Raw genomic sequence first — 6,177 nt, 5'->3', positions numbered from 1 at the left:
TTTTCAATCAAAAATATTCAATAGCGACTTGTCCATAATCAATGTTACTCAAGATAAACTGGAACTACTTTTCACCAAAGAAATAGATCCATACCGTATGTTTTAAGTAAGAAATGAGGACAATGGAAAGAGTTTTGCTGATTATATTTAATGTACTTTCAGCTCTGTGAGCACCGCAAACTAAATCCCAGTCACCTCCACTGTACTGGGGTGAATACAGAAAGTACACAGATAGAGACATACTGAATCTGGGCAAATAAAACCAAATCTATATGCATGGTAAGAAAACACTTGCGCTAAGTAAAAAAAAGAAAAAATGTAATTGTTTTTGTAATTTGGATGTACCAACCCTTTAAAGCCTAGTAAAAAAAGCACAAGATAAACCTATAACATCACATGTACAGTATGTGATAATAGCATGCCTGAAACAGTGCCGCATTTACTCTGACAATGATCCCCACTGTTTCACGCACATGTTAATTTACACTTAAAGAACTTCTTTTCCGGATGAGGACACAAGCAGGTGTTGCCAATGCACACCTGTAAACTTTGCCCGCATATCAAATTCCCTGTGTACAAAACGCCCTGCAGATGCCTAGTTACCTTTCTTTTAATCTGCGCTGCACACTACACATCATCACAAACAAACTGTCACCACGGCAGTTTAAACAAAGACGCAACAGGAGATGTGTTTATTTGTAGCAGTAGAAACCATTAAGGAGTCCTGACACAGGCAAATAAACACATTGAGGCAAAGCATCTGGTAGTATGGGGGGGATATTGTTGTTTGTTGTAGAGAGACACTGTTTAGCGGAGACATAATATATAGCATGAAAACTATTTAACAGATCTGACTAACAATTAATACGGTGTTTATTTACTTGAAAAATGAGAAACAGCTTTGACTTTGCTGGAGCATGTGCAGCTCACGTGAACAAGTTTGTTTGCTCTTGTGTTTTTGCCTGTTGTTACAAAGCATAATAGGGCCAGCATATTTGTGTGTGTGTGTGTATGTGCCTGCGTGTGTGTGTGTGTGTGTGTGTGTGTGTGTGTGTGTGTGTGTGTGTGTGCGCGTGTGAGAGGCTTTGCCTGTCAGTCATGTTAACTCAATGTGAAGAGGCTGCTCCAAGCGGAAAGTTGAGTCCTATATATTTGCCACAATGGCTGGTGTTATTAAGACCTTGATCCGTGTTTTCTTTCTGCATGGAGGGAGGTAAGCTACTAGATGCTCCCTCTTCCTCTCAGTGCTGTTTGTCTGGGCGGGGTGGCTTGGTGTAGTCGGGTTAGGAGGAGGCATACACACCACAAACACACATCTCGGCTCTGTAAACATGCCTTTTTTCAAACCACCGTGAGGGAAATTTTCCATTTGTGCTCATGTTTTTGCTCAATTCAAAGCATTTTTTGGTGGAAGCTGTGAAAAATAAATATGGTTTGATGTACAAAAAGGTCGCCTAAAAACCGTTTCACTTGGCAGTACTGGAAAATCCAAGAGCATCGCAAAAGAAAACTACTGATTGAAACCCAAATTGCAAAATACGTTTTCATCACGGGTTTGTTTTTTTAAGCAAAACTTTCAGTGCACTTCGAAATCAAGCCTGGTTTTATTTCAGTTAGCCTAATAGCTGGTTTGATTTGCATTGAGAGATGATTTTATGGAACGTACCCCATGCCAATCTCTAGGTATGGTGAAGGGTATGTGATGATGTGGGGCTATTTTAATTCCAAAGGCCAAGGGAACTTTATCAGGATGCATAGTATCCTGGATCCATGAAATAACTGGCCTTTAAAAATAAAAACTTGCCTGCCTCTATGGGAATTTAACATAGGGGTGTACTTACTTATGCCCCCTGTATTTTAAGGAAAAACATTAATTTATTTACGTTACATTACGTCCTAATTTTTTTACATGACTGTACCACATTTATGTGCAAGTCTTCCACAAACTTATATTAGCTTATCTCACATTTTATTATGTTATATTTATCCCTATAATTTAACTTGCACTATTTTATATCTGAGATTCTCATTTAGTTTTTTTTTTTTTTTTTTTTTTTTTACATTTTGTGATTTTCTGTTTTATACATTCAATTAGCATTATTGGAGGGAGCCTGCAACCGAGGATTTTTTTTAGTGACGACGACGACGCTTCTGTAATTGTTGTGCGTCTAATAAAAAAACTTGAACTTGAAATAACACATGTGAGGGTTTTGTTAATTTGCAAAAGACAAATGAAGCAACTGATTTGATATACATATCCTGCTCTGGATGTGGTTGTAAATGCTCAGACAACAGAACAAGCACGCCTGCCAAACAACCTGCCAATCATCCACGAGATCCAGATGACTGGAGGCCAGTGGAGACCGCGTTCATTTAAGTGATGTTAATAACAAACAATCAAAAGTGCTGCTTGGGAGAGCGCAACACATCCACATCAGCAAATGACATGTAACAATGGTGACATCTAATTTATAGCTCAAGGAGCGTGTACAAGCAAATAAACAGGCACCCCTGGTCCGCATGTCCTTCTCAATTTGCCTCCCCCACGGTCTATTGCCTTTCAGATGCAGGGGCAGGAGGAAAATAGAAAAGTTGAAAGGGCGCAACTTTAAGCCGATGTCTTATTTACAAGTCCAAGAGCCAACGTTTCTGTTACTTTCTCTGAAAACCATGTGCAGGCATCTGTAAAGCACAAACCCCCCTTAACACAAGCGCACAAACAAAAATATTCCACTTGCACGTACAGTTTAAGATGCCACAACGTCTGAACTGGGGGGAGGGGGAGGGGGAGGGGGAGGGGGATGAGAGGATGAAGGGGATGTTTACAGCACTGTTGAAGAAAAAAAGGAAATGATTTAAAGACATCTCAGCGTCTCCTCTCCTTTCATTCCTGTCGGATTCTTGCGTTCTCTCAGGCAGATGTTGTCAGCGCCGTCTGCACGGGGCACGGCGCGTAGCAGAAACTTTGAACCTCACCGTGCCCCATCCGGGGGGGGGGTTTCAAGCTCCAGTCTCAGGATCTCGCTAACTGCCGCGTTATCTTTGCACCGCCTCCAGGTAACAAGGAGATTAGAAGCAGTCGGAGGCCCACGTACCACAGCAAAGCTTTAGCAAAAGGGAGTCTTTAAATATTTAAGGTATGAGTACGATCACACATTGTTACTCTTAGAAGAGAAGGGGAACAAAGAATACAAATGTTTCACTTGGAGATCATTTACATTTCATTGCTGTGACTCTGTTCTGAGGCTGATGCAAGAGTGTTGAATTTGAGTTTTTTTTGTATAAAAGGTATACACAATTTAACAGACGTGTCATTCCGTCACGGCTAATGAAATTTTTATGCACGCTTCCTGTTGGAAACCACATCAATAATTTGTGCGAGAGAAATAACAAGCAAACAAATAACTTCTTCGGCCTCTTGTCAAAGTCAATTAGAGTTCTCAGGTAATGACCCTATTTGCATTGTAAACCAGACCCTTGTGTGAGAGGGCTAATGGGGCCACTACCTGAGGAGATTAATTGAAAGTGACATTACTTGAACTCTCCTCTTTTTTTTTTTCTTTTTCTTGCACAGCCCTCTGAAAGATCGTCTCATCTTATTTTAATGTCGCGCCACAAGTCTAAACAGCGAGGTCAAGTCTTTGCAAACTTTGACACGAGTGAGGAGGAGAGGGTAAAAGGACATTGTGGTGCGTCAGAGAAGGTACACGTGTCTGTGTTGGGAGTGCTCAGAAGAAAAAAGGGTACTGCTTGATTTTAGATCAGGTTGAAAAAAGAATGCTTTGCAAAAGAGAAGAACCCGCGTGCTTTAAATCCTTCCCTGCTTTACTACGTTACAATCAGTATTATGTTTACAATCCATTATGACACATGCCACAAAGCGACAATGCATGTCATTTTCTGATGTGCTCAGTATTATTGTCAGATGATGTATCTGTATGATTATCTTCAATGACTCACAACACAATATTAGAAACATATCAGAATGAATCACCTCAATGCTAGCTGTTGTAATGACGGCTATTATGGATCATACAGTATGGATTGACAGGATATGGAGGGGTGGGGGGGGGGCACATGCAGTTACGTTTGACAAAAACAAGCATTGATGTTCCATCTAGAAAAAAAAAGGGAAGTGTGACACGTTACTGCCAGCCCCTCTTGTCCTGTCTAATTAGTCATATTATATGTAATTATAATACGGTTCTAATCTTATCAGTATACAAACTCTCGGGTCTACCTCTAATATGAAAATGAAGGAAACAAAACACCATTAATGCACCCATCTGCTTTTTCTCTCATATGAAGCAATGGCAAAAGCAGTAATTTGTTCTCATGGCCGGGGGCAGCAGACTTTCATTTTCTGAGTGAAAGAGTTGTATCCCACCCAATTGAGCAGGAAGAGCAGGTGGATGGATAAATGGATGGATGGATGGATTAATACACAGCTAGTCAGAGGAGATGGCCACCGCCACACTCTAATTCATTTAATATTGTAAGAGAAATGACCTTGCGATCAGAAAAGTGCTGAATTTCTCCCCAGACGGCAAACAGAAACAATGAAGCTGTCCTAATTGTGACATTACAATCCAGCACACAGTGAGCGATCAGAGGGGGATTGATTAGACGAGTGGAAAGGTGGACGACTTTGTGAAAAGGTCAGTGCACACTCTACCTACGAGTTTGGAATATTTTCAACCATGCGAGGTCTGTGAACGCGGAACAAAGTGAAAGAAAGAAAGAAAGAAAGAAAGAAAGAAAGAAAGAAAAAGTACAACTCCTGTGTGATTACGAACTTTCTGGACAGTGATATCCCCCCCCCCACCCCAACACATTAGTGAAATAAGATGGTAATTTCCTGGGGCCAGGGTGTATCCAGGCAGAAAATGATAAAAGGAAATAAATATAGAATGGAAGCAGGGGGGCTGACGTGGAGGTTAATTGAGGGGTTAACAGGGGGTGGTGTCGGCAGAAGGTCAGACTGCTGTTCCAGCCAGCAGGAGGTCCCTGCTCCCTGGTGAACTCGTTGAGTGTTGTTGGCCACGTTTTCATGTTAGTGGTAACGCTGCTGCCAGGTGAGCGCCGTCTCAGAGAAAAGAGCAGAGGAGGAGTGTGAAGGGGCAGAGGTTACAGATGTGGCCATCATGAAACTGCACAGCTTCCCCATTTACAAGAGAAACAAGAAAATACAACCCGGCGTTTAGAACACACAAGTCACCCATAAACGATGTGCAAGTCTGACATTACAGTGTGATATATTTAAAGATGGCAATGTCTGTAGTCCATATCCACGACGTTCCACTTCCGGGATTGCTCCTTTGCCGGAGGAAATTGCGCCGCATGTCACTCTTTTCGGCCAGATGTCCGTTTCCTTCCGCTTTCTTTGTGTTGGAATTCTAAACTCCTGTGGATTTATGAGGACTATGGTTAACTGCTCCTCAGATCTCTGCAGGGTAAATCCAGACAGCTAGCTAGACTATCTGTCCAATCTGAGTTTTCTGTTGTCAACTTTTGAACGTACACATGTTCCATCAAAACAGGTTCCTTCCCTACTACAACTAGTATTTCTAGTCACTGTTCCATTATCTTCATTGTGACTATTACTACCACTGTTCATCACACCCCCAACCGGCACCGTCAGACACTGCCTACCAAGAGCCTGGGTCTGTCCGAGGTTTCTGCCTAAAAGGGAGTTTTTTCTCGCCACTGTCGCACTAAATGCTTGCTCTTGGGGGGATTACTAGAATTGTTGGGTCCTTGTATGTTATAGAGTGTGGTCTACAGCTACTCTATCTGTAAAGTGTCTTGAGATAACCCTTGTTATGATTTGATACTATAAATAAAATTGAATTGAATTCCCGAGGCTATTTTGCAGCGGCACTGTGGCGCCATCCGTTAAAAAGATAGTTTAGAAAGACAGTAGCTCCCAAGATGGCGGCCGCCTGTATACGAGAACGCAACTGTCTATAATCTTTTTAATAAACTGTCTGTACACTTCTGTACACAAAGTTATCAATGCTTCGGTTAACATTTAGGGACCCTCGTTATGCTACCGTTGAAGTGTGGTGATATTTTGAGCCTTTTTAGTGGTATAAATAGCGATTTCTTTTAACTTTCCCTGTGCCCCGAATACTAGCGTTGTAAGCTAATCAGCGATCCACACTAGCTTGTTTCAAG

This window comes from Sander vitreus, chromosome 23 (assembly GCF_031162955.1).
Source record: "Sander vitreus isolate 19-12246 chromosome 23, sanVit1, whole genome shotgun sequence".
Classification (NCBI taxonomy): domain Eukaryota; kingdom Metazoa; phylum Chordata; class Actinopteri; order Perciformes; family Percidae; genus Sander; species Sander vitreus.
The sequence above is the reverse complement of the archived record's forward strand: the minus strand, read 5'-3'. Positions refer to the sequence as shown.